The sequence below is a fragment of the Calonectris borealis genome, chromosome 2, assembly GCF_964195595.1.
Source record: "Calonectris borealis chromosome 2, bCalBor7.hap1.2, whole genome shotgun sequence".
Taxonomy (NCBI): domain Eukaryota; kingdom Metazoa; phylum Chordata; class Aves; order Procellariiformes; family Procellariidae; genus Calonectris; species Calonectris borealis.
The window spans coordinates 45,473,472-45,501,023 of record NC_134313.1 but is presented as its reverse complement, the minus strand read 5'-3'; the positions used below and the strand labels follow the sequence as shown (position 1 = coordinate 45,501,023).

Below are 27,552 nucleotides of genomic sequence, written 5' to 3'. Positions count from 1 at the left end.
ACTCATTGATTGAAAGCAACTTTCACTTCTGCAATATTGCAGTATTATTCTTTGTGATCTACAAAGATTTACTACAAAATAGTAGCACATTATTCACATTGATAACAACAAAAAGTAAGTGTATTACAAATGTTGTTTCTATAAATAACATTGGGCCCAATGCATTCAGGACTAAAACTATTTATTCTCTCACACTATTCAAAATAATTTAGGAATATTAGAGAAGACACTTTTTAATGACAGCCACTAAAATGTTGTTGTGGGGAAGAAAACTGAGAATATTATATGTGAGCAGATTAAGCTTTTCAGGATAAATGTTAAATCAGTCTAAAGGGTTATGTTTATTGAACTGGTGTCGATTTATACCATAATGAACTTTGCATGTGCACAATTCTGGGCATGAATTTCATTGATTTTGAGTCTCATCTGTGGAAGTGCTACTGGAGACACATAGTTACTAACCCTTTGTAAAACTCACTGTTACAAAATTAGATCAAGCTGAGTGTAATCTTACAGCAGAGTTTACTACTGTGGCTATGCTCCCCTCGGGGAAAAAGTATGAAAAGGCAAAGGACTGTCAGAGACCTAGCTATGGCTTCCTGCTTCCAAGGCCAACCTGTGCCTCCCATGGTGTAGATTAGGGTAGAGTATAGCCACATGCTGTTCCATAGGGACCATCCACTATGTAAGGGTTAGTCAGCTTAGTGGAGCTCCATCCAGCTCTGGTCCCCGAAGGAATTCTGAGTTGCCCGCTCAGGAATACAATTTAAGCACTTTGTCTCGATCTGCAGAAACTTTGAGAACCTGTCCCTACATCTTTAAAAGGTGAAGAATTCTTTAAAAAAACCCCACACCTATGTGCTAAAGCTATGGGTATGATAAATAATCCTCCAAAAATCAAATTTATGTAATCAAATCTCTTTAAACATGGAAAAAAATCTATGCAAAGTATGCACAGTAACTGAAATTTTGAACTGAAAGCTTGCTTGTAGTTTTTATGATAGCATGAGAAACATTGAATCACTATAATCACCCACAGAAACAGCGCAAAACCGTCATCTCATCTATCCTTCTATTACCTCAAAGCTTGAGAAACGGAGTCTTGAAAGCCTGAGGAGAGTGAGAAATCACAGAGACACCCCTAAAAGTGCCTACAGAGTCCGAGTAGTGACCAATGGGAGAAATAAATGTGGAGCTGAGTCTGGAAATGCTTCTATCAGCAGTGTTTAAAAAATCCAACTGGTTTAATGCAGAAGCCTCTATTGTATTTTTAAATGAATGGATATTGTTAAATCTTTACAGCTCATTTCTTTTTATTTTTTCAGAATTAGTTTTGAGAAAAGAAACCCTTTCCTGAAAGGAAATACAATGACTTCTAAGAACAACGCAGGGAATTACCCCCTTCCCTTTGTAAATATCATGTTTCGGGGACAAAATTTCGGACAAAATTCTGACTTGCACAGCAATATTCAGTTTTGCTATTCTGCTCTCCATTAATATCTGAGCACACACCGAATTTCATCAATGCTGTGTATATGCAAAAGGAAACTTTTGATCTAAGGTATACCATATTATTCATATCACTGTCTTGTATGAAATTGTGAGAAATAGTAAGTTTATGTGGAGACAAGATATAAGAAGAAATTGAGTCCAGTTTTTAGGCTGGACAGGAAAGACAGGATTCATCTCCCTAACTTTACGTGCCTGAAATGCAGATATGTATTTCTGAGGTAGTAACCACTGGCTTCCCATAGTCTCTGGGTAGCCTCTAGGCAACCTGCAGGCATTTCTGCCACTGTGTAGATGTCTGATACATCTTACTTATTTCATACATCTACTTCAGGGTGAGATGAATTGCATCCAAGAAATGTCTCTTTCTTTCCACTGACTCTAAAGGGAATCTGGATGACTGGCTCAGGTCTAGACACTTTCACTGCGCACACAGAGATTTCACCAGAGGATTCCTAACCAAGGAACCTATGGCAATTGCTGAGAAGCATCTTACAGCTTAAATAACACGTACGCTATGTGCCTCTGAGCTCTATTTTAAAATAGGGATGAAAAAGCAAGAGAAATAAAGTAGGGAGCCATCCTCCAGGAATGAAGGCAGTGCCAGTCCTTGTAGGAAAGAACTGGCAAAGAAAACGAAGCTGATGAACAAATAAAAGAGAGCACTAGTGGATGGTGTAAATTAAAGAAAAGGAGAGTTAGCCACAGCTTTGATATGAGCATTGTGGCTTCAGAGTGACAGGAGAATCCAGTGTCAAGAGGCAGAGAGAGAAAAAGGTCAGCATGATATGGCAAACATTTCTTTATCTAGATATAGAAGAATGATGACAATCAAGTTCTAAGCACAACAGAGGGAAACTGAACTCTAACAGTTGGTATGGACTGAAATACCATCTTTTTAATATTTGGACTGGACAATATTTTATGAAGAAATAAAAGTTTTCCTGATAAGTAAATGTATCGCATGAATTGATGTCTGATAAACGGGAAGTGTCTCTCAGCTTGAACTATTATACTGAATACAGTTGTTTTCTTAAGTCTAAGTTTGCTAATTAAGCTTATCTGTGTTTCTTCCTTTGTTTATTATGAACTATTATATATTTGAGAAACCTGATGTCACCAATGACAGTGACTCTGCATTTAATTCTTTTTTTGTTTTTTTTTTTAAACTATACATAATGCCACATTCCCTGTTCTATCTGGTGTCTTCTGTTCAGTATCAAGTTTTAAACCACAAAATTAAAGAAATTAAAATCCAAATTCCTTCTAGCAACTTTTGCTGGTCTTTGGGAGCCAACAACAAGAGCCAGATTTTCGAAAATGAAAATGTTATTGTGCCTCCATTGCCTGCCACAAACATGTCCTTTTTTCAGCATGTAAGGTGAGTGTTTAGTTAAAGAATTATTGACACAATCATTTGCTTGATTTGTGAGTGCCAAGCAGGGCTTTTTAACATGCACCCAGTGAAATCTAGTTAAAAAAAAAAAAAAAAAATTATGTCTTGTTTTCTTTATTTTGTGTATTTACTCCAAAGAAAAAAAAGTCTTGTGAGTAAAATTCACCATATCCAAACAAAAGACTGGCAGCTTAAGTAAGTATATGAACAGGGGGAAGGGAGACTTATTTCCTGAGTTTCAACAGATGTCATACTTAATTGGTTGTGAAATAAACCAGAGCTACTCTCGGCCTGTTTCCCTAGTTTCAGCTGTGAAGACACTTTCAAACATGTGCATTTCCCTCCTGCTTGTCATAATGAGGGTGTGGGGTGAGAATCAAACCTCCAAAAGGAGTAAAGCAGCATGCGTGCTGTATACAGGCCTTCAGATACACTAATTAAACAGAAGTGAGAGTTGCATCTTTTGTTCCTGCGAGATACACATCAATACAGCATTAAGCAAGACAGTTCTGTCGAGGGGTGGTTGTCTTTGCCTTCTGCTAATATCAGGAAGTCACTGGACTATCCCATTCTGCACTAAGTTTTTCCACCTTCATGTATTTTCTCTCTAAAATGCCCTTTTTCCTAACCCAGAGCACTGACAATATCCTACAACTTGGTGAAATACAATCATTTTTGTATTATGACAGAAAGAGCATCTCCTAGATTTCCCCCCCCCCGCCCCCGTAGATGTTTTCTACAGGACGAAGCAGAGTAACACCACATGTAACGCAACAACAACAACAAAAGGAAAAAATGTCAAGTATAAAATAGCTTGGCTAACCATGGTGAAGGACACAAGAACATGGAGAACAAGACTTCTCATACGCAAAAAGCCCAAACGTTTGTAACCGTGGCTAACCACCAGTCAATGGTAGGCTTATATAAATACAGGCATGCATTTCTAAAGGACTAGGGCAAAGTGTTAGCCATTTTATGCCTTATTGTATGTAGCCCTCAAAATTAAAATGTTCTTTTGAGCTTCATGGGAAAAAGCTAAATATGTGATAGGTGTCTCTCCGTGAAACTCAGTATGACCAAGTTAAAAAAAAAAAAAAAAAGAGAAGAGGGTTAGTTAAAACATCTCAGGTAGAAATGTTGTGGGAATTGTGTAAAAAGAAAAATTAAGGCCAAGGTCAAATATGTTTACTTCACCTGTGACAACCAAACTGAACAATATTTGTTCTTTTAGTTTAGACTTGGAACCCAGATCCCAGGAGTGTTAGGAAAGAGCTTTAATCCCTAGAAAAAATTCAAATTCCCAAAGTGCGTGATGGAAACTAGCATAATCCTTCCTGAAGTCAGAAATAAAATAGAAAATACTTTCTTTGCTATTCAAACAAGAGCAGTCATCACGATCTTTATTCTTTTAATGTTTTACAGGTCTGACTTTCGGCAGATGACCTCTCTTGTTTGTCCCTACATGTTTTCCAAAATATAAAAGTGAAATAGAGTCCCAAGGGCACTGTACTTGAAAGGTTATGAGAGTTAGAGAATTTTAACCATGCCTGCCAAATCAGCAGATGGCTTGTGATTATAATTATATGCATCAATAAAACGAATAATCTTTACAAAATTTGAATTTCTACTAAAGTAAGGGATTTAGTAAGCAGATGCAACAGAATGCATTTTCTTTAACCCTTTTTGTAGACAGTACTCTTTCTCACAAAAATAATGGGAATGCTCTCCATAAAGTAGCTTGACCATACACTTGAGCTTTAAATATATGTTTCTTTTGACCAAGTGTCAATGTTACTTAGAGTGATTTATGTGTTCAGTTGCACTGTGTTCACTAAATGTCTAATGCTTATATATAGGATGATTTCCATCAAACCCATACTTCAAAATGGTGTTTGGTTTTATAAAATGTTAGAGATACAATGAAAATGTCATGTGTACTCAGTCTTTTCATTTGTATCGCTATGGTAGTTCTTTCTCTTTAGGATTTGGTGACTTTCCATTACTTGTATGGAGGCTGAGTTAACCACATTGTTAGCGAAGAAAATATTTTTTCCCAAACTGTGGGAAATTGATTAAATGTTTTGTGGGTTTTTTATCACAAGAAATTGAACTATATCTAAAAAAGAAATTTATACAAAAATCACAGCCTTGGATTTCTATGACCACTCTCCTTGCTTTCAAACTTACTTTTGTAACAAGGTCTAGATTGTGTATGTTAGATTGTGTCAAACTTCTGGCCGAAGTAGGATAAAATCACACAGTAGAAAAATTAAACAAAACAAACAAAAGGCCCCCTAAACCCAATCTATTTCTGGACTGCATCATAAAAGTGTTATTTGAAGACATGATGGAAATATGCTATACTCTTCTGATAGAGCAAGGAACAAAATATTTGAGAACAGTAAAAAGTACATTATTAAAAGTCTCTACTTGGGATACTGTAGCTGCCTACTTACAATATTTTAACATTTATTTTATTCAAACAGTTAAATGTGAACTTTTATTTGAAGAAGTTATGTGTGGGTTTTTTTTTTTAACTACCATAACATCTCTGATGTGAAGAGTGCAAAACACTGTTTTAATGCTCATTAAAAAGTGGATTTTTACTTCAGAAATGACAGAGCCATTACTCTGTATCATGTAAATCCTTCTTAGCATAAGGATTATTGACCTGATAGTCCATAACGGTGCCTTTGGAGCCGTTACTACTTTGTTGTGCCAATCCAGCTGCTGTACATGTGTTCTAAGTTGGGGGGGGGCACTGAAGTTGTCAAATTTTCTCATGAGGTTTAGAGAAAACTGACCTAGTGACTCTTACTAAACCTGAAGAAACACTGTTAAGAAAAAATGGAGATCTCCGATGCTCACATTAAATGATATTTTGGAAAAGTTCTAAAGCATTTTTTTACTTTTTAATCTAATGCTTCATGGAGCAGAGTTCAAATACAGATCTTTAAATGAAAAGCAAGCTCCTTTTAACCAAAGTTCCTTAATGGAGGGAAAAGTTCACGTATGAAGCCAAACCTGAAAAGTGAGCTAGCAAATATTACCCGAATCTATTAAGCAAATCAATAAACCCCTCATCTTCAAAACACTTACACACCTGCTTTACTGTATTGTAGTGAGCCATCGACCTCACCTCAGTGGAATCACTCATGTGTATAAATGCTTTTGTAAGTGTTCACCTACCCAAGAAGGTAAGCCCCATTTTCATTATGAAGTAACTTTTACTGTTAGGTTATCACCTCTTTTTTGAACCAGAAATCTGTCAGTTAGAAAGACAAAAGTTGCCAGTATTATTAGAAGTCTTCCACGAACATGAATGAGAGCAATTCTCCTCCAAAGAGATTTTATGTAAGTACTAAAAAAAGTTAAGAGGGAGACAATCATTTTTTATCACTAATTAAACAGTATCTTTAGTCTGAAGTGATTCAAGATAATTAAAATTCAGAAGCATTGATCCTGCTTATGCAGTTTTTAATAATCCACAACTATGCACACATAAACTACTGGACCCAGTCCCAGTTATATATGTATACTTCCAAAATTAATGAGTTAAGTAGCATATAGATTTTGGTTTAAATGCTCCAAATAGATTTGGATGTATTAGAATCTAAAGTTTACTCTGCATGTTATTCGTTATGTTATATTTTGGAGTGACAGAGCCAGGTCTTTGGGAGGATTGTTTGTGACTGACCTTGGAGATACTTGCTTATCAGAAATATCAGATATTTGGAGATTACTGGCTTGAAAATCTATAAGCATACAAAAAAACTGAATTAGGATTATTCAAATCAACTGTGTAATGCCATAAAGTTTTTCAGATCCACATGCACAACTGATACTTGTGTCCACTGGAACTGAGTACAAAGATATGTGCAAAGGCTTCATTATGGATTGTAAAGTCTAAAAAGTCTTGAAAAGTGGTTTCTAAAAATCTGGTATGTTACACAGTTTATCAGGGAGATCAGATGAACAACATTAATTATCAGAAATCAAGTTTTCTTTTCCTTTTCTCTTAGGTGTTCCAAAGAAATGACAGATAAGATTAAAAATAATGAAGCTATGAAAAGCTACTGAAACTTACTGTGGCTCAACCTGTCAGATTACAGTAGCAGTATGATTTTTGTAGCACTGCTGCATGTGCATTACCCCTATGAAATTACTCTCTACTTTTAATAGGATAAAGGACAGCTGAACTTATTCATTAATCTGGTGAATGCTGAAATACCAAATACCCTTTACTCTCATTCACATAGGTATGTAAAAAGCATGATGACTCTGTGATAGGGATGTGCTCATTTTTAAAAGCTGTGGTGATGTACCTGAACATAAGATATCCTCAAAACCTACCTGTTAAAATTAACTGAAAACTTAATAGCAATTAGCAAAGTTCAAAACAAAACTGTGTCATAACGCTGTAGCTTACTAAACGTCTGCTGATCTAGCAATTAGATATGAATTATAGGACTTCGCTGAGAAAGCGAGCTTGTTTTCTGATGCTTGCATATCTCATTTTCTGAGGTAACATAAGGAAAACATGTTGCTGAAATGCACACACCTTAAAAATATGGAAAATAAAACTAAATACAAAATTTTACTTTGTTTACTTCCTCGTTAAATTTCCTAAGTTGGAAATATTGGGAAAAGCAAAAGCAGACATAACTGTTACTTATAGTTTCAATAAACTGAGCTACTCTATAGGTGAACATAGTTTTTTGCATATGTACACTTTTTATATAATATGCACATATGGATTCGTATATATGCATGCACACACACACGCCTTTCCAAGGAATCACCAAACGCATGTGTTAAAATATCACATTTTTTCTTAGTTTCTATAAGCTGTGATGATACTTCTATTGTCCATGCAGTAAAAAAGATGTCCCTGTGTAAGCGACATATCATAGTGAACTGACTTCTGTGACCTATGAAGAGTTTTAAGTGAACAGGTTATCCTGACATGTCTAAATACACATATATTGACAAGTGCTTTCCCAAATTAAATAACTCTTCCAAAACAAAACAAAAAAAAAACAACCAAAAAAACCCCTGTACTGCAGGCTGATATATAAACCCCACTTTTTTAACTGTCAGTATTTGAGAAAGCATTCTTAAAACATATGGTTTTCAGTGGTTTTGGGGGAGGGTGAGGAGAAGCATTACTTAATTCACACAGGCATCTTGCAATAATATCATGTTGTTTTGAACCTAACATCCCCTGAGCCTCCAAAGTGCAAAGCAGACAGAAACATTTTCGCAATGCAAACAAGACTTTCTGGCAACTTCCTGTTGCCATTTTTCAGCAAAATAAAGGGTCCTGAGATACTAAACTGAAACGCTGCTAGAAAAGATTTTATCATTGGATACACAGGCAGGCACCTGCTACTCTAAGATATCAGCTGCATATTTTGCTGCTGTGCAAAGAAAATAGGTAATAACTGTGTAACTCTTCAACAGCAATCTTCAATTCTTTAATTTCAGCTCACGTAAAAAGCCAACACTGAGAGAGACATCATGTAAAAATCTGTTTTAAAAACCACCACAAAAATTATAGTAACAACTTCATTTATATCTGCATAGTTGTAAAAACTGTACCAGGTATTTAGGGGTGTAAGTAGCTGGCTAGTGGATTGAAATGTGTATTCATACATATAACACATTTTCAGCAGATTTTTACAGAGAAGTAAAAAGAAACTTTCTGTCTGTAAAGTTCATCAGACATTAATGTACACCTGAGGCAGGGCTTATTGTGTGGCAGTTCTTACAAAGAATATTTCTTTCATTACACTATAATTACAATATCCAGTTCACAAAACACAGTTTCACCTTACTTTTGGAATTCCAGAAACTTTTGTAAGCTGGCACGTCAGATAGAGAAAGAAAAAGAAACAAACAAACAAGAAACCAACCCAACCTTGATTCCAGAGACATTTTTCTCCCCTTCGGGAAGTGACAGGGGGAAAAAAAATCCCTTCGTTATGACCTACTTGTCTAGAAACGGACTTTCAACCCCATGGTTAGGCTAAGATTTGCTCTACTTTCTCCCTAGGGCATAATTGTCAGACTGACTTACCGTGTGCCTTTTAGCCTTTGTTCTGCCTCTCACGCTGACATCAGGGAAGCAGTGATGTAGAATAAAGCAGGGGTGGGCTAGGTTAGTCCACTGTTTGTGTCGTTGTGTGGTGTGCAGGGACACTCTGTGATACTCTAGTGAGCTGCTAAGCTTTTTTTGTAGGCTTTGTGTCATTTACTTAACGACCAATCTCATTAGCTGCCAGGGTACAATGGGCTGATGCATTTTCTATGTACATACTCTACACAGTGACCCTCAAGGTTGCCGAAGGTCTATTTAATCAGTCAAAATGCTGAATATATTTGCAGTAAATCACTAAAAAAAAATACGGGACCAGAGAGGTATCTCATGAGGGTTTACTCTTTCCTGGGAGTTATTTGCAGGTAATAAAGTGATAGGAGATACAGGCAAAAACAAGGGCAAAGAAGGGAAAAGGGCACTCACTGGGTTTGCACTGGTCACCTTTAATTTAGGGAACCTTGGGGGCCCGGCGTATCGCTGTGTCTCTGCTTGTTAATTTCTCCATGCAGTTCATGCTTCAGTGTAATCGTGTTATCACAATTAAACCCCTTTAAATAAGAAGAGCAGCACTAACAAAATACACAGCCTTTCGCACATTGGGGAGGGGATATGTATGTGCGTGGGGGGGTGATATTTATTTATTAACTTACTTACTACACGCAACCTCCGGGCTGGTGTCTTTGCATTTCTAACCTCTCGTCAGTTACAAGGTAAAACCCTTTTAACTCTTATGAAAAATGAAATGCTGAAAAGCCCTATGAATCACGACAGCTGTCCATAAGTAACAGAGAGAGTTCTATTGTCCAACTTGTCCCTGGATAAAATGAATACTTTACAGCAGAGGCTGTTCAGCTTGGCTAAAGAGTATGGGGAGAAGGGGAGGAGGTCACTGGAGATTTCGCACACTAATTTAATCTGGGAAAAGGACAGGCACTGCATCTCACTTGAACAGACTGGCGGCAATCTGGGCTCCCACAGAACTATCTCCTTTTGCCTGTGCTCTATTTATTCCTTATCTCTGTTTACCAACCGCTAGGTCCCTTTCATTCACACCACGAGGCCGTTCTCCTACTATCAGTCAGCAGCTGACACTGTGGAAGAGCCTCAAAGGCAAAAAAAAAGGGATCAAAACTAAACCAAAGCTGTATAAACAATGCAACAGTAGAAGTAAATGCATAAATCCTAATTCTTAACCCAACCCACAGGGTGCGAACAGAACCTTTATAGTAAATCCAACAAACCCACCACAGTGAGCTATGGGCTACAGAGGAAACGGGAAAAGCCAAATATCATTCATGAAATCACCATCTCAAGCAGAAACGTTGAAAATAGGCATTGGCAGATATTTAACTGGCAGATACTTTCAGGATAACAGGTTCATCTGTCCTGTGTATCCCTCAGCAAGTAATGAGGCACAGGTTTACCTGTATGCCTGGTATAAGGTGAACAAGAACCCTTGCCACTTGACCGTCTCATGGTTCAAAAGCCTTAAATAACTTTGCACTCACTGCTTGTGATTTAGATTAAAAGAAATAGAGGTAAGCACTTTTAAAAAAAATCTGTATCTGGAGGTTGTGATAATTTGGATAACTTTATACCTACAATGTAAATGTCAAGTTATTATTGAAGTATTTGTCCAATTAATTTTGTCTTTAAAACTCCGGATATTTCAATATTGCCCTTTCTCAGTCCTTAACTTATATTTTTCCCTCTTACTGTTGTGCAAGTTTTTGACACTTATTATCAAAAGAAAATAGGTGGAGACAGGAAAGAAAAGATGAAGCTTATGACTCCAAAAGAAAAGTAAAGGAAAGTAATAAACTCTTTACTTTTGACATTCTGGTTTTGGATTATTATGGTGACTTAACAGTGAATAAGTATATTTTCTAATTTTAATGGTACTTGATTTTGTATTCTTAAATTGACTTAATAGGAAAGAAGTTGCAAATATTCATAGAAAGACAGCAATATTTTTTCAGTGAAACATTCCAGCTTTTTAAACCTACATAATCTGTAACTCCCAAAGTAGGGATGTTCCTCCCAGAAGAGGAGCTATGCTTTCAGAACTGTTCTCAAGTTTTTGAGCCATAAAAATATCAGTTAACAGCATATAGTCAATATATTGTCAACTGCCTGATCAAGATCATTATAACAATAACAAAGAAAATGTTCCTCATTATCAAAGATGATCAACTGGACCTAATTTCAGTTTTGATTTCCACCTATGTGCATTATGAGCAATGAAGTCTTTACTACTTGGATCCTTTTTTCCAAATGAATTAATGAATTAAATTTATCCTTTCACCAGCTGCTAGGCAGCAGATGGAACCATTTCTGAAGCCTTGTTGAATTCAATCCATAAAACTCATTTCCTAGGATTAGCAGTCCAAAGTTTCTTTTAATGTTTATATACCGCTTGGGATTTTGAATTTCATGATGTTAAACTTTCAATTTAACTATTTTTTTCATTTCATATCAAACAAATATGATCGTTTGGATTTCTATAGCTTTGTAACCACACATTTCAGGTCACATAAGGACAAGAATTCATTTCAAAAGCAATCAAGTAATGCAAGATTGGGATCTGGGTGGGTTTTTTGTGTGTTTGTTTTGTTTACATTGCAGCACTACCATAGAAACCATTTGTGTTATACTCAAAGATTAATTTAGAGTGGAAAGTTTTATTGGCTGTAACTTTGACAAAAACCTTCACATAAAAATTTAGTTTTAATAAGCAATTTGTGAAAGTTATTGTGATCTGAGGGTGTATTTGCTATTCACAGAAACATGACATGCTCCTGAAATAAGTTTTTCATACACATATTTTTTTTATAGTTAACTTCAATATAAGGTTTATCTAGTTTTGAGAAGGAAAAAAAAAAAAAAAGTAGCAAATGTTTACTTCAGTAAACAATTTTTTTCTGTACAGTAACAGGAAATATTAATCAGCTGCAGTACCCTGGACAGCTCCTTTTCTTTCATTTTCGGGTTCTTACCTCTGCTACACACCTCTGAAACAATAACCAGAGACACTAACTATAATTTCGTTCACAAAGGTCCCTATTTCTAGATCTTTGAATGAATTAAATTATAATTTAACCAAAGTTTCTACTTATTAAAAACTGACAAAAGAAAAAGCAAAACAAAAATACGCCCCCTCCCGCTCAGCTTTCAAAAGCATATTGTATTAAGTCTCAAGAATAAAACCTCATGATGTCAAAGTCTTCCTGTTATTCAACAAAGTAAATAAAACTAAAAAAAAAGTGATTCGTTGTTGTGTATAACAGTGATTTCCGCTAATTTGGCACAAGAAATCTATATTAATCTAATAATGCAGTAAGCCAAGAAGGCCACATAATAATAATTACCATTGAGTAATTGAATATTTAGAAGGAGGAGGAAAAAAAGAAGACTGGTAATCTTAGCCTGCAGGCATGAAAGTACTATAATATGCAGATGATATTTACAAGTAAAAATAAAATGCTCCAAACTGGGAAGTTAGGAGGCAAAGCCTATATTTAGAAATTCCTCATTCCGAATCTGGATTATCTGTTAGCCACCTTATAACAGAAATATATTATTGTCGCAGAGAAAGCTTTCATCACAAATGCTGTAATTTTCCCCAAGAATTACAAAACCATTGCACAGCCAAACCAAAGAAGACACATCTACACAATTAACTTAACTAATTTAATTGACAAAAGAGATAATAAACGGTCATTTTGAATCCTAAAAAGATCCTTAACTGACAAAGTTCACTCCATAGAGTTTAAGGATAGAATCTGGGATTTGCGCTTTTATAATCTATTGAAAATGAAAAATTCACAGCACCTTGCAGAAGATTGTCTTGCTATTTACATATGAAGGAAGACAAACATCTGAACTAAGTGCTTTGTTAAAGACAAAAGAAAGTCAGAGAGAGAGAGAGCTATTGCTGATCAGAGTGTTAAACAGACTTTCTCTAACATCAAATGCTATTTCATAAAAATCATCCTCCTGCAAAATGTGGTCCCAGAAGGTCCATTTCATTCTTCAACCTTGCCTGATATTACTGTCATTTAACTTTCTAAAGATTTTCCTGACACAGACATTCATTCTAAAGTACAGTATTTGCTTTTTTAATCAGAAGCTCTCCATTCACTCTCTGAATCCCAAATAATTTAAAGGGCTGAAATGTCATGCTTTGAAAGACCCTTTTTCACTTAGAGTAATGCTATTAAATATATTGATCAACAATCTTCATTTTAAAAACATTATGCGTGATTATAAAGCATTCTAAAACATCATGAAAAAGCTCTTTGGTGTGTAATACATAACTGCAAGTGAACCTGCATCTATCGAACAGTTCCTACAAATACACTGGTCTCACTCTCTCCCTCTCCCGTCTTGTTTTTTCCCCCTGTCTTTTTTTCAATTGTAGTATTTAAGTTCGGTAACTTTTCAAAATGAGAGGAAAAGTGTCCTTGTGATCATTTCCTCAAATCAAATAGCTAGAGCTGCAAATTTGCACAATTCTAAAATGTATATGAACAAAGGCTTTACTGAGGCAGTATAAATGCAATTACACCATGACATTTCATTCAGAAAGCTTTCTCAAAGCAGTTACAAGTAGCTATTTTTTAATTGAGGCCCAAAATAGCATTTAAGATAATGACCAAGCATACATTGTGGAAGAAACAGCATTAGTGTCATTTAAACAAAAAGAAAAGTTTGCAGAGAGCATTTTAAACATAGATTAAAACCCCTCAAACTTCTTAATACAAATCTTTCAAGCTTTCAACATTGATATATGGACAGGATTTTTTGCTTTTTGCAAAATAAGAGCACAAGCAATAGAAAAGACAGAAAGTTACTAATAGTACAAGTTGCTTAAACATCAATGGGTTCAGAATAGTGTGAAAAAGTTGTTAAACTTACTTTATTTTTGTTTCCAAAACTTATATGTTTCTCCTCCCTTGTGTGCTGAACTGTGCACTAAAGCTGTGTCTTTGAAAGGTAGTTCCCATGATATGACATCCAGTGCCTTTGACTGCCTAGAGATAAGCACCTGCGTTTGTGTCCCCTCTTTACGTCACACCTCCCTATTCAAACCTTCTCAATATGATTCACATTTGCACATCAACAGCCTCATGCGCATACACAGATTTTTTTCGGCTCTGGGCCCAAAACTTTCACTTTAATTTTCATCACATGATTGCTGTGGCATATGTCCTTCCAAACCTCCCATATATCAGTCATCATGCAAATGAGATGGAATATCACTCCTCTGCAGCAGATGGCCAGGGATGATAACAATGGCTCAACAGAGGAGATTCAATGTCCCTGACTTTATCGCCACGGCAACAACAACCTAAAATATATGTAATGGAAGTGGTGCTTATTAATTTTGCAGGCTCGAGTGTTCTGATTTTGTGAGTGAATGGGCTGAGTTAAAAAGGGGGCTGTGTCCTCCTGCCTCTAGAAGACTATCTATAAAAGCCAGGGACCTGGAAATTATTTTCAGTGACTAAGAAGGCAACAGCCTAGCAATTATTTGAGTAATTAGGTGTAATTCCTCCCTGTAGGCCTTGTACCCTCCTGTGCTTGTTTCACAGAAGCTCGCGAATTAGACAGGCACAGATACTGAAAAGAAAAGTGCCTCAAGATATAGCAGGAGAGCTTGCAGGAACTAAGCTTCAGTGATATGACACTTGGCCTCCACCAGGCTTGGTAAACACAAGCCCCAAGCCATAAGTAAATAGAGGCCCCACTCCACAAACACAGACCAATTAAAATTACAAAGGCAGCCACACTTCTGGGTGGGGCTGGGGGAAGCTTTATTCTGCCGTGGTCTCACTGTGAGTTGCACACATAATGGTCTCTTAGTTCAGAGCACCACGTACTGTATTTCCATTGCTATCTGTCACTATCAAACCCAAGCACAAGGCTCTCTTCAGGCTGTGAATTTCTCCCTAGGGATTTATCATGTGCCTTTAAGGAAATGTTTCAAAGTGAATTTTCTGTGTGTCGTCTCCTAAATGCAAACCAGGGAGAAGAAATAAATGCAGCAATTTGCTATTTATCTTCAACAGATTAACAGGAAGGAGTGGGGATCACCATTTTACCTCTGAGCAAACAAAATAGCCTCTCTTCACCCTCTTCGTGCCACAACTTTCACATCCTTTAATATTTTAAACATGTGAGTAACCATTTGATTCCTCAGAAATAAAGTTCAGCTATGAACTGTATGTTTAACTAAGAAACTGTAAGTACAGAAACTGTGTGTGTCTTTTGTTCTTTTCCCCAGGGGAGACCTTAGAAAAATGGAGAATCCTTTGTCTCCCTCTGCGGTAGAGGGAAGGATGTTTAAGTAAAACTGAAAAAACCCTCTGGGAAGTGGTGGCTCCATTGAGTGCTAGAGATTTAGCTCAGAACTGGACCAAGGAAGCTTGCTACCCCTCACAGAAGAGAATTCCTCGAAATTGGTGGGATTGTTGAAAGTAATTTTCATTCCTCTCCTTGGAGCCCACACACCTTGAGCACAAGTGGCATGTAAATTTGAAGCCAGAGAGGAGACATCAAGTGGCATGACATCTGCCGGAGGAAAATGGGGATGGTGAGACACTTGAAGCAAGTGGTAGGAAACTCCAGAGGCAGTGCTGGGCCTGTGGATCCTCCTCCTGTTTTGGCAGGGCTCAACACCACCTCGGCATTGCTCGTGTTCTGTATTAGCATTTCCAGTGGTCAATTTTTATGAAGGTAAAGCTTCCATCTAAAAAAAATGCAGGCACGTTTCTGTTGTGCACCAATATTGTAACCTTTCAGAACTATTATTTATTTATCAAACGCCTGTACAGCACTCAGCACTCTCACTTTCTGACCAGTAACAGATGCTACCAGAATACGAATGGTCAGTAATGAATGATCTTTCCTTTTCCACTATGAAAAAAATCTTCTGAATATGAAAATTATGTATGGCTGTTTTAACCAAGTAAAAACCAGAAGTGTTTCTTTTCTGTCTTTAGTATTGCCAACTACTTACTAGCTACCAACAGAAGTATTTAAAATACAAACAAGTGTAAAGTAAAACTTTTTGTTCATCTTTACCTCATAGTGTGGTGTGGAGTATGCAATTACATTTTCCAAATATAGTGTTACTGATGGGTTTTATTTTCCTGTTTCAGAAAATCTCAGCCGAAATGAAAACCTGGACATTTATATTTGGTTTTTTTTTGGTTGTTGTTGTGTGTGTCTGTGTGTGCGTGCGTGTGCAATAGGATTCTAGAATTGTATATGTCCATGTTCTTTACTTCTGTACATTTCATTCTCCACTCTGCTAATTTGGGAATAACTAATGAATGTGGCTGTTATGGTGAGCTGAAGGAATAAGTGTGGTCCAAGCCTATGCAAAGCTCTGAAGCTCCTTGTAGTGGATCAGTAGTTGGACAGAAAGCCAATACACAGAGTACTATAGGAATGATGTTTTCCTGACAGCTTGTGTTATTTATGGGACTGGCCAGTGTCTTCTGAACCAGATGGAGCTTTTTTCCTAGTCTTTTTTTTTTTTTTTTTTCCTTTGTGATCTGCTGTGCATGGCCCTAATTGATCATGGAGTGAGATTGGCATTTAGGTCACTGTCTTTATATTTTCCAGTGTTAAGTATAGTCCTGGGTTGTGAACAGTCTCATTTATCTTAAAGGTACAGCTCGTTTAACGAAGCTATTCAGATCCTCTCACATGGGAAGAACATGGGATGAGGGGATGAGTAAAATTTGTAGATACAGATTATCTCTTCCTGATTCTTATCTATTTGATTGTAGTGCCATACATATCAAAAATTGCTTGCGGAAAAAAGGGTTTGGAAGGTATTTCTTACATTCCACTGAGACACATAAGTAAGAAAAAAAATCTTTATCATTAAATCAATCCTACGTAAATTCAGATTTAACACAACTTTGCTTTTTGCATGGTTTACAATCCAGTAAGTAATGACAAATTGGCAAAGATTGGATTGTTTGTGTTGAGAATTCATTTAAAAAACAAAATATGTACTTAGGATGTAAGTAAGTGCTTCAGAGTTCTTCTTCTGAGATCAACAAGCGGCCCAGGGAAGAAAGGGGGGGTATGAATGCATCACCACATTAGCAAAACTTCAGGTTGCAACAGTCACCCTATTTTGACCCTCTAAACAATAGGAGGTTCAAAGTTTAAAAGAATAACAAGAAAAGAATAAAGAAAGGGTTAAATTATCCCTCAAACTGCTCACTTAGGAAAAAATGAAATCTAATAGGAGAGTGATGTCTTGTTGCAGAAACACAAATTAAATAAATGTGCATTGCAATATGCAGGAGCTACCATTCAGACTTGTAGTGGTAAGAAATTGTGCGGGTTTAATATGAATGCTCAGGTACAAGACTTTACAGTCTTCTATTGAAAAATAAAATGCTCTTCAAAGAGCATAAAGAAAATTGTAAATTGCTGGTTGTAATACACCAGATAGATAGACCACAGCAAAGACTGCCAGAGAAAGTTTCGTTGTAGACTGTAGAGCAGTTATTTGGCTGCTATTCAAGTTCAGGGGAAACTTCAAAACCAGCACAGAACTTTAAATTAGTACTATGAATATTGTACTAAATAGTACTAAAATTTTCAATGTTTTCACCTGAATTTAGCTTATCTTCACAGTTAGGAAGAAGAGACTGCTACAGTAAAAGAAGAAAGTTTTCAGTTCTTTGCAGAAATAAATGTACTCTCTGTATTCCTACATCTTGCTAACTGATATTCCAGATCTATTTTAAAAAGACAAAACTTGCTTATGATACAGCCTCCTGAACAAAATAGAGATGCCTAAGAGACCTCAAGAGAGGAAAAATAGACACTGAAAATAATTATAAAGAAACTTCAACGTAACAGGTGTATTTCTACTTCTAAGAACAACTATTAGCTCAACAGAACCATAACTGAACATTCTGGAAATGGAAAGGTATCAAAGAAATCAAAAAGATTACATGAGACGTCCTGGATAACAAGCAATACGGGAGATGAAGCTTGATTCTTCACAAAGAGATAAAGGAATGAAATATTCTCTGCCGGTGCCAGTAAATTCGTTGCACACGTTAGCATCGTCAAGCACCAAGTGCAGAATCATTATAGACAATAGCATTGCCAAAGTTGCCAAACCCATGTAGCACCTGGTTGAATAAAAATAATAAATCAGCCTGGAGTGAGTTACGTTAGCAGGCTCGTGCTGAGGAAAACTGCCAGATATATACATAGCAGAAAAACTACAAGTCATTAAGCATTCAACTTTGAAATGATATTTTGAAAATGTTTGCACAACATATTACTTCAAAAGTGTCAATTTAGAGGAATAAAAAGGATGAAGAAGAAAAGATACCTGACCTAATATTAACAAGGGAATGATTATCCAAATAAAATTGTATATTGGCTCATGGGAGTGTTAAGGTTTTCAGCATGTTCTCTATGAAATACTCTATGCACTGAAATAACAGAAAGATTTCATCTTCTCTCTAGCCACCTTCTTTCCTAAATGTTTACTTAACAGCACCCTGGAGAAAGCAAGCAAATTTCGGAGTACTTCTTTCCTGCCAATAGATTCTACCACAGAAAGCTGGAAACAGACATTTTGGGTGAGTTTTCTTAAAGCCTCTTAGTGCAGGCATGCACCCAATTCTCTTAGGCTTTCTATAAAAATACTCAAGGAACTGTGGACAATTCTCCATTTAAAGGACGTAAAAAAGTCATCCTTAATGGGTTTTGTTGTTGGGATTGTACCTTACTGAAAGGGAGATTAGAATATTGCTGGTTTGAGTTATAGTTTTATGAAATTCAGGCTGATCTAAAACTGGGAAATGAAAATATTTTTCTCTTCGCAGTCATATTTACTTTAATATATAGCCTTAATAAGTAACTGAAAGCAGTTATTTAATAAGCACTGAAAATTAGGTGTAGGTGATGTCAAATATGGATTAAACCTTTCAAAAAATCCCATAATAAGGCTAAATATTAAGAGTAACAAATTTTCTCAGCTCTTGCTGCTAATTAAAAAAAACCCTCAAACACATCTTTCTCCTAATCATTGTATTATTAAATGCATAAATAAAAAGCCAATAATCATATTGCTGTTGTGGTAAGAAACTTTCTATCACGGATACTACCAGATTTTCATTTGCAACTCAGATAGATGATCAGCCAGAAAAATTCTTTTGAGTCACAATGACGGATCGTGTCATAATTTAGTAGTTTTCAAGTTATTGTACATCTTGACTCAAAAAGAAAAACGATTCTGTTTAGGTCAACCTTACCTTAGAGAACTTTTGAATTTTAAATTATTGATCTGATTGCAACCTATTTTATGTATTTGTGTCTGTATATGTCATTCCTACCTTTCACACACCATCACAAATGTTGTTAGAAGTAGGGGTGACACCTCTAACACCTCCAGTGTTAACCTCTGAAAACTTCATCACGTGTATCTGTAGCATCAGACTAAATCTTGTTTGGGAAAATCATTCTTTCCAACAGAGCAAATGAGCCCTGGAAACCTTGACACAAAGCTCTCTCACTGTCCATGTAGTCCTGAGAAGTAAAAAACTCAACATAGTTGTATAAATGTCCTGAGCTGTGACAATTGTGTCTTTCCCTCAGTTCCCTTCATATCTTTCCTTACAGCCTTTTCACTGAAGCCCACCTGTGGCCCTCCGAGTAGGACCATTCCAGGTTCCCCTCAGGAAACATCCCTTCTCTGATTTGTACTTGTCTGCAGGCAAGGTCCTGCCTTTGTTTCTGTTGCTCACATATCACCGTTTTCCAGATTAGAGAAGTCAACAGGTAAACACTCATTTGCCGAACACCTGCCTTTCAGCCTAAGTTCTTGTCCTCAGATCTCCCTAGGCTTCCAGCCATGGTTCTTCAGATTTTTTTTATTCTGATAGTCATGTCTTGGGAAGGACCTAGGCAACCTCTTCTGCTTCTCGCTCAGCAACACACACAAAACTCCAACAGCTTGGAGTTGCCAGCAATGTCTTACCTGATCCCTGACAGCCGCTTCCTTCAGGGAAATCCTGCGCATCATTTTCTGTTCTCCTCTTTCCTTATGTGCAGCACATACTTATTATCCAAAGAAAAGCCTAATGGCATTGTAGAAACAGTGATCTTAGTGTTCCTGGGTTTTAAGAAGTCTGAATGGCGAAGAAAAATTCAAATAGATCTGAACATTAATTATCACGATGAAAACAGCCAGTTAAAAAAAGAATTTTTTAAAATATCTCGTGTGGATATAAATAGAGAAAATATTGGCATCTTTTTCCTTCTTTCACTCTCAATTATTTTGGCACAGGATTAATACTTTTCCTGCTGCTCCTACATTTTTAGGATTTATTTTATAGATATATCCCATTGAAAATGGTCTGATTTGTTCAGGAGAACCGTCTTCCTAGTAGAGATTTTTGTATTATATTTTTAAAACCTTGTCAGATTTCATTGTTTGTTAAAATCTCTAAATTTATAGTGTAATTTTTTTTTAATAATATTGCAATTGTCTTGCTAAACTTTGAATAACTGTACTATCGTATGTTCAAAGAGTCAAATTATATCATAAGACACACAGTGATCTCACATGGACATCTTAAGCATTGCAGGAAGAGAACCCCAAGTCAGATTCAACTGTGTATGTAATATTGTGTGTATATAATCACAATTGGATCTAAATTTACATTCTGATGCATCTTGTCAGCATTTAAAATACTGTACTAATACACTAAATAATTATAATTCTTAATATTATAACTTAGTATACAACTAACTTTGGGCTGTCCAAACCACTATAAATAGGTATATGCAAAATAATCTCAGGTTTTACATATCCATACACAAATGTGTATTTTATATATATACATAAACACATGTATGCGGCAGGGAAGAAAAACCTTATTCTTACTAACACTGAAGAGATCATTTGAATAGAATGGAATAGAATACCACTATGAACCTTTTCTAAATGGTCTACACAAAAGTAAGGGAGAGCCATAAGAATTTTTTTTTCTCAGTAATCAAAGAGATCTGCAAGAATGCCAGGTCTTTAATGATAAAGAATTTAAAATGCTTAGATCCAGAATGGGATAACAACTATCTGAAAAAAGGGGGAAGTATGTTTCCATAGACTATGCTTGCTTTCTTTTCTTACTCAGTTTGTTGAACAGCCTACATGGCCAGAGGCTATTCTGGACCTAATCCTAGGAAATGAGCCAAGCATGATAAATAAGGCTGAATGCTGGGAGTGGCTAGTGTTCACCACAGTGTCATTAGGCAATCTTTAGATTTAGTAGCCCTCAGTAACTAAGTATATGTTTTCTTCTGGCCTTTCTAAAAGCAGTCTTTTAGTTTAACACTCAGTCATTCCCTCTGTGTTGGAAATTTCAACAAAGAATATGTGGAGAGCTCCAGAAACTAAACATTTTTTCAAAAACTCCGGGTAGATCAACATGTGCTTTATACTTCGCTTTGAGGTGTATACCACACTACCATACATGAATTGCTTTTGAAAATGTTGATCAGACTGCCTAATCCAATGTCCGTACAAGTCACCAGCAAAATATTCTTACTGTCATCACCAGGAGAAAAATTAGGCCCATTTCTCCGAATAGAGAAAAGACAATGGGACTGTTTTGCTAAATTATTTCCAAATAATTTCAACAAATAAGAGCAGATATGGGCAGATATGGTAGCAACAAAAAAAATGAAAATTTTGAATCAGGTTAATTTTTTCTTAGTGACTTAAACTTTGTAACTGTTAAGCAATTTTTCCTCAATTTCACACAAAAAAAGTTAAAATAAAACCTAATCCTCCCACCTCACCAAAAAAATCCTCACCTATTCTTCTTTTCTTTTGGAGAAAATATGGCAATTTGTATTCCAATTTTTCAAGCCAAAGTTACAGGGGGCTAAAATAGGGCTTCATAATGGAAGCTGATTGCAACCCTAACTATAGAGGGGCTACCGCCTTTCCATAATAAAGAGCTGCGCATTTCTGAGGAGAGGAGGAGAATACTGCTCTGCGTGAATTCTTGTAATTTTGCTTCTTTAAATTAAGGTTGTGTCTCGGGAACTTTCTTAGTTCTTTTGAGCATGAAGTTTGATATTTCACTTCATGTGGTTTTAATTTTGATCTAGCACACCAACATTTTGCAGTTGATACATTTTAGAAATGGGGAAAAAATATGAAGCTTTGCACTTTGTCAGAGCTGTGATCCTAATTTAGTTTGTTTTTTCTTTTTCTTTTTGCATGAATCATATGAAAAGGCCATGCAGGCTAAAGCAGCAATTTAAACATATTTGGATTTAGTTTGCTTGCTTTGTATTGTCTTCTTGCTTAACGGTAGAATGATTTTTTGCTGTTTAAATTTCAGTCTGAAATGAGTGCTGGCTGTTTTTCCTTTTTCTGGGCATAAAATGGGGGAGACCACAGAGACAGTGTCAGGAATGTAAACTGTGATCATAACCAGTGCCCACGTATGAGATTATTAGCCTCAGTTTCTATTGCACAAAGGTTTAACTAGCATTAAATGTTTTTTAGTTGGCTGGATGCTTCACCACCATTAAAGGCTGCTGAAAAATGACCAACAGCAAGTAAAAGAATGAAATTATGTAAAAGAATGAGATTATGTAAGCATAAATTTAGATTGTTTTTAAATAATTAAAAATCCAATTGATTTTTTCCAGTGTCTTCAAGAGAGTATAAAAGAGATAAAATTTGATGAAATGAACATCCATGGAGCAAATATTGAAGTGCATATAAATCCAGACCTATGTCCTGGTCTCGAAAACTTTGAGGTAGGTTCAAGTCCATTCTTATCTATTATTCCATTGCTATTAATATCTGCAATACCCCATCAAGATAACATTTGTGTTATGTCTATGATTAGTGAACTTAATACTTTTAAATGCTTTCTTTATACTGGTAGGTCAGAGCACCCTTCCAAATTTAAGAGCCTTGCATTAACGCATTAAATTTAAGGGCCTACCATACTTGCAAGCACACCTACGGAGTATAAAGGCCCCCACATTTTTAGGGACACTAGGCAAAAAGCTTCACTTGTACAGTAGAGGGTTTTTTTTCTCATAGATTGAAAACTCTTTGGAGCAGAACTATAATATATCAATGACTATTGCTAAAAGACTCATACATTTTAATTCATTTCTGCAGTGTTAAAATCTTAAGTGACTATGGAGGAAATTAGTTTAAAAATTTAATTCTCACACATACATATTAATTGAAATGATGGAATAAAGAACTGTATCTGAAGACAAAATTTACTTAAAAAATATTTTAGCATCTAAAACATCTGAAAGATAATCCACACTGCATTTTGACACCTGATTCAACAGTGTCTCCTAACATTACTGCCTAAATATATAACACATGTATTTTGTTGCCGTGTATTCATGAGTATTGTCTTTCATGCTAAACTTATCCTTTCCAAATATTACTGAAAACAGTAATATTGTTGTTCAATATATTGTTCAGAAAACAAGAGTATGACATTTCACACTTGAAAAGGGTGCTTTTACATTACTAGCGAAGAAAACTAGAATCATGCCTTTTTGCGTATCCAGGAAGAATATTTCTGTTCTATTTTAGGCATTCAAAGTGGAAAAAAAAAATATCAGGTCTGGAAGAAGCAGTAAAACTTGTTTTTCTCTTCAAATCTATGTGTGAATAATCATGTGAAAGACCATTTACTGGTCATAAAACATTAAAACACAGATTGACCACATTATACATTTTTTTTATAAATCAGTTCTATGTGCAGAAGTGCAGAATGTTTCAACACTTTTTATAATGTATGTAAAACATAATTTTATGTAGTAAATGTAAAAGCAATGTCTGATTATATATGTTCCACATTGAATTCCCATTTCCATACAAAAATAGCATGACCCAAATTATGGGGGTAAAAAATTAAGTCCCTTAAATAAAAAATAAATGTCATTTTCCCTTTTCACACAAAATGCACAAAAGAGGTAATTGAAGAAATGTACATTCAGATGATATTATTTAAATGTGAAGCTAGTGTATCTTCCAGGTTGTCAAAAACAAGTAGCAAATGTAGTATAAGACACACGCCAGTTGAAAATATTAATTCAACCTTGCATTAAGAAAATAAGTACAAATGCAATATTTTGAATCAAGATTTACTGCTCATTTATTCAAATGATAGTAAGAATTAGAGATTTAAATCACTATGATTTGCATCTATCTATACTCATCTAGGTTCTGCAAGAATTGCCTAAAATATTATGATTTAAGCTCTGTTGACCTCTAACTCCATAGAGTCCACTGATATTAAATTAATACTGAGTAAGGCCAGAAAAAACTGCCAGACTGCGATGGATCAACTGATATTTTTAATTCTGCTTAGTAGGTGCCATTGACAGAAAAACAAAATAAAATCACAAACACACCAGGAATGGAGTAAAAATGGAGCATTTGATTAATTGTTTTCCCAATTAACTTACTAAAGATATAACTAATTTTATAATGTTTTAAAGCATCCATATGCATTAATTTGCCCGCTGCTGTATTTAGGTAGTCAGTTAAGGACACAAATTCTGGTGGGGTAAGCACTGTCAAACACAGAACAAGAACCAAAGAGCCCGTAAGTTCCAGTGTAATGTCTTCTTCACACAAAGTCATCTTCTAGTAAATCCATAATCAAGGTTAAATCCATTAAAACCAGAAAATGCACATCTAGGCCTGTTAAATTATTCTGTTCTTTGTCTTGGAGGCTTAAACTTTCCACAAATAAATGGTACATCCAGGAGTTTAAAACACTCCTACCTCACTCATACAGTCCACTAGACCTTCTGTCACTAAGAAAAGGCCTGTCACTGGGACTTGAACACATTTCAGTATGACTGACAACATTCCAAGGAAAAAAGTGCAGTTCATTGTCAAATATTGACCAGGAACACCACACCGCTAACCCTTAATGGCTAGTTTGAGTGTTATAACCAGTCTGAAATGATGTTCCCAAAGAATAATAAAGACAAAGTAGTCACTTTCTACTAAAAGAACAAAATAATTAAGGGTTTAGGGGACAGTACCAACATCTTAATAGTTTTTTCAAAAATCATCTGATAGCCACTCCTTGTTAAAAAGAACAAGTTTAATGTGCTAGCTGTGAGACTAATGATTTAGCAGTTATTCACTTTTAAGTTCCCACATGGAGCATTGCAAAGGGCTAGCCGACCTTACACACTATTCAAATAGCAATGCTGAGACCCAATGCAGAAGTGTTACTTAACAAGCTCAGAATTTATTTTCTTTCATTAACTTTAGACTTAAATATAATAGGACATTTTTTGTGGCTTAAAAGTATATAGGCATCTGTTAGCAGAAGCCCTTTATTTCACATAACAAGAGAATTCTGTTTATAATGTGTCACCAGCTGCTCAGTCAAAATGGGTTCTATTAGAACTAATTTAATTTTACATAAGTTGATCTATTTGCATTCTGACTCTCCAGTTAAACGACTAGGTACTATTTTGTAGACTGATCCCGCTTCAAGCCTCAGTGTATGGACAATGCTTAATCAGTGTGTACATCAGGAAATAAACATAATCAGCAAGTGCACTAATTAAGTCAGGAAAATTTTGCAACATGCATACACTGTATGGATTAACAAGGCAATTCATTAGAAATCTTAATTATGGAATATTATATTTTCCGTACATTTTATTTTATGATGCTTCAGATGAGTTTTCTCTAAATACAGAAGCCATCTACACTTCTCAAAGTAGACAGTGAGATCCTTTTAACTCAGGCACATCTGTGTAGCCTCTAGTCTGGAAGCCTCTGTGGAAAACATGCTTTGTTATCTCCAGCCAGATAACCTGATATGCTCTCTTAAACAAGCGGTTGCTAATCAAATGTTAATATGCAGATGACTGAAAAATAAATACAAAATAAAACATATAGATAAAAATGTCATTTGGTGATTTGGAGCCTCTGCTTATCCTTAAAACCAGTTTTTATCATGTTTATTTCTGAAAAGTGAACAAATAAACACCTAGGGCTTGAGACACAGTGCTCAGGTTTTAATGAAGAAAGCTTCCATTGAACTCAGCACACTTCAAGCTTTTAGTGTAAACTGGCTGGAAAACTCCAGTCTGAAGTAGAGATGTCAAAAAATTCCAGACATGCATGGTGGTAAACATATGGGCTCTTTTCTGGCAAACAACCCCACTTAGTTGACTCCCTGTCTAACAAAAGATCATAACAGTTTCACGTAAACTTCTTGCTGAAGGGGTTCTGCGTGTGGAATAAAGGAGGCTAGTCTCATTGGAAGTACAGGGAAACACCTAAGCAGTTTGTATCAGCATAAGTGGACTTCACACAAAGCACTTTATCTGTCAGACAGAAGTATTATCATGTAACTGACTTCGTCTGAAGTTGTTCTGTACCGATGGAGGAGGACTCAGAAGGTTAGCATAGCTTTCTTCTGTGTAACCAAGAAATAGGTTATTTCAGAGCTGCACATTAGTAAGCTCATTGTATTACTTCTAAGCCTTGTGCATACAGCTTTCATTTTACGGAGAAGACTACCATGATTTTAAATAATGGTGAAGTGGTTCCTGCAACACCTTCTGAAGATGGAGACTGGCACTGTTTCCAACTGTAAAAGGACAGGTAACTATGCTTAGGAAATAAGAAATATTATGTAAATCTGCTCATCTGTCAGGCGCCCCACATCCAGATAGTCCAAGAACATCCCTTGGAGCACCTGTACATTTGGCTCCTTATTCCAATGTGTGAATGGAAAAAGAAAAGTTGAAAGTCCCCTAGCACATTCTTTTTAAACCTTTGGTTAACATACCTGGGAAGGAGGTTTCTACACAGGCAGAAAAACATGCACCATCTCCTATCTAACATGATATAAGGCATCCTTGTTGCCCTTTTAGGAACTCCTTCTTTGTTCCATCCTTACCTCAAAATCTGTTTTGGGAGGAGCACATATATTTTGAGCTCAATAGCTGAAATCTGTGTAAACCATCAGCAGATTCACTGTTGGGAAATATTCTAGCCTTCACAAGAATGGGTGAAATGTTATGAATCTTTACCATTACCATAGCCAAGCTTATTTCTTAGAAAATAGGTGTGGCTCAAGTCCAATGTTAATTTAGTTTAGGTCCAACGGAAAGGGTGAAGTCTATAGTAGCAAATGGGCACACTTACATGTTTTCTTTTGACCACAGTACAGCACAAAGTCTGTTCTTGTTTATATTGTGCTTTGGATGTAAAATATTAGTTTGAACTGCAAGGGTTGCCTGCCCCTTGATATCTGTCATATTAAGTGGAATAAGTCAGTTGAAGCTTGAACATTACTTTACATTGAGATGAGTAAAGTCTATGGGCTTTAACTGTAAACTTATAAAATACTGTCAAATAAGAGTTACGCTCTGGTCTGTTGCTAGCAGAAATGCCAAGCAGTGCCCATATTAGGATGGTCCCTTGGCATCTGCATGAGTCATAAACGTGTCTTTTGGC

The 27,552-nt window shown here is 35.9% G+C and overlaps 1 protein-coding gene across 1 annotated transcript in view; it reads right to left on the bottom strand.

Annotated features, from left to right (window-relative positions):
- The window catches only part of ST18 (ST18 C2H2C-type zinc finger transcription factor), a 167,379-nt gene that overhangs the window by 87,660 nt on the left and 52,167 nt on the right, over positions 1–27,552 (bottom strand). The window lies entirely within an intron of this gene.